This window comes from Sander lucioperca, chromosome 17 (assembly GCF_008315115.2).
Source record: "Sander lucioperca isolate FBNREF2018 chromosome 17, SLUC_FBN_1.2, whole genome shotgun sequence".
Classification (NCBI taxonomy): Eukaryota; Metazoa; Chordata; class Actinopteri; order Perciformes; family Percidae; genus Sander; species Sander lucioperca.
The window spans coordinates 13368943-13371442 of NC_050189.1; the positions used below are offsets into that span (position 1 = coordinate 13368943).

The 2500-nt window shown below is 40.9% G+C and overlaps 1 protein-coding gene across 3 annotated transcripts in view; it reads left to right on the forward strand.

The window, feature by feature from the left end:
• Positions 1-2500, forward strand: part of txk (TXK tyrosine kinase) — a 38419-nt gene that overhangs the window by 13251 nt on the left and 22668 nt on the right. The window lies entirely within an intron of this gene.

The following is a 2500-nucleotide window of genomic DNA, read 5'->3' on the forward strand; positions in this document are numbered from 1 at the left end:
AAAGTTCCCTTGGCCTTTGGAATTAAAATGCCCCACATCATCACATACCCTTCACCATACCCCCACATCATCACATACCCTTCACCATACCCCCACATCATCACATACCCTTCACCATACCTAGAGATTGGCATGGTTTTATGTCGGTTAGCCTAATAGCTGGTTTGATTTGCATTGAGAGATGATCTTATGGAAAGTACCCCATGCCAATCTCTAGGTATGGTGAAGGGTATGTGATGATGTGGGGGGTATGGTGAAGGGTATGTGATGATGTGGGGGTATGGTGAAGGGTATGTGATGATGTGGGGGTATGGTGAAGGGTATGTGATGATGTGGGGGTATGGTGAAGGGTATGTGATGATGTGGGGGTATGGTGAAGGGTATGTGATGATGTGGGGGGTATGGTGAAGGGTATGTGATGATGTGGGGGGTATGGTGAAGGGTATGTGATGATGTGGGGGTAATGGTGAAGGGTATGTGATGATGTGGGGGTATGGTGAAGGGTATGTGATGATGTGGGGAGTATGGTGAAGGGTATGTGATGATGTGGGGGTATGGTGAAGGGTATGTGATGATGTGGGGGGTATGGTGAAGGGTATGTGATGATGTGGGGGTATGGTGAAGGGTATGTGATGATGTGGGGGGTATGGTGAAGGGTATGTGATGATGTGGGGCTATTTTAATTCCAAAGGCCAAGGGAACTTTATCAGGATGCATAGTATCCTGGATCCATGAAATAACTGGCCTTTAAAAATAAAAATCTGCCTCCAGAAAGGCGACAAAAACGTCGTAAAAATTGTCACAAAAAATAATGTTGAAAAAAGCAACAAAATATCCGAAAAAAGCAAGAAAAACATTGAAAACACGACAAAAAAATGGGTCAGTTTTGTCTCCATGATGGCTTCCTGCACCACTGAGACAAAAACTTCGAAAAAACCCTCCAGAAAGGTGACGAAAAAGTCGTAAAAATTGTCACCAAAAAAAGGCAACAAAATATCCGGAAAAAGCATGAAAAACATTGAAAACGTGACAAAAACGTCCAAAAAAGGAAGTCAGTTATGTCTCCGTGACGGCTTCCTGCACCACTGAGCAACTCTCATTAGAAGAAGGATCGGGGCTCCGCCCCCTACGCTGTGTCATGGTTTTATAACAACGTACAGTATCTCACAAAAGTGAGTACACCCCTCACATTTTAGTAAATATTTCATTATATCTTTTAATGGGACAACACTGAAGAAATTACACTTTGCTACAATGTAAAGTATGACGAGTACAGCTTGTATAACAGAGTAAATGTGCTGTCCCCTCAAAATAACCCATCACACAGCCATTAATGTCTAAACCCTTCACCATACCTAGAGACTGGCATGAGGTACTTTCCATAAAATCATCTCTCAATGCAAATCAAACCAGCTATTAGGCTAACTGAAATTAAACCATGCCAATCTCTAGGTATGGTGAAGGGTATGTGATGATGTGGGGGTATTTTAATTCCAAAGGCCAAGGGAACTTTATCAGGATGCATAGTATCCTGGATCCATGAAATAACTGGTCTTGAAAATAAAAATCTGCCTGCCTCTATGGGAATTTAACATAGGGGTGTCCTCACTTTTGTTGCCAGCGGTTTAGACATTAATGTCTGTGTGTTGAGTTATTTTGAGGGGACAGCACATTTACTCTGTTATACAAGCTGTACACTTCATACTTTACATTGTAGCAAAGTGTAACTTCTTCAGTGTTGTCCCATTAAAAGATATAATGAAATATTTACTAAAATGTGAGGGGTGTACTCACTTTTGTGAGATACTGTATATACAGGGGTACGTGTAAACAAAGACTTTTCTGAAAACTGACAGCTGTGTACGATGTTATTTTTGAAAACGGAGAGGTTGACATGTCCGTTTATGAAAATAGCCGGCCACGTGTAAACGTAGCAATAGTGCTCGTGGAAAAAGTATGTGAACCCTTGAGTTAATGACCTCAAAAAAAGCTAATTGGAGTCAGGTTTTAGCCCACCTGGAGTCTCGTTAAGATAATGAGTTTGGAGGTGTGGACTACAGCTACTCTGACTGGTAAAAAAACCCCACTCAAACGTTTGGAGTTTGCGCTGCACAAGAAGAACAGGCTTATGTGAGCCACGCCTTGCCAAAAAAGAGCTTTTCAGACGACCTACGATCAAGAATTGTTGATTTACATAAAGCTGGCGAGGGTTACAAAGTTATTTCAAAGAAATATTTAGAAATTCACCAGTCTACAGTTAAGCAAACATGACATTGAGTAAAACATTTCTGGTTTTAGTTGGGAAGATCCTCACCACTCATGTAATGTTTAACCTGTTTGTAGTAGACAAACTCAAACTTCAGAAATCATTGTTACGACCCTTTTTAAAAGACGAGAATCTTCTGTTGGCAGTTTGGGACTCAATTGATGAGATTTTCCAGACCACAAATATGTAAAACAAAATATGTTTTAGGCTGGATATTGAGGTAAAAACTCAAAC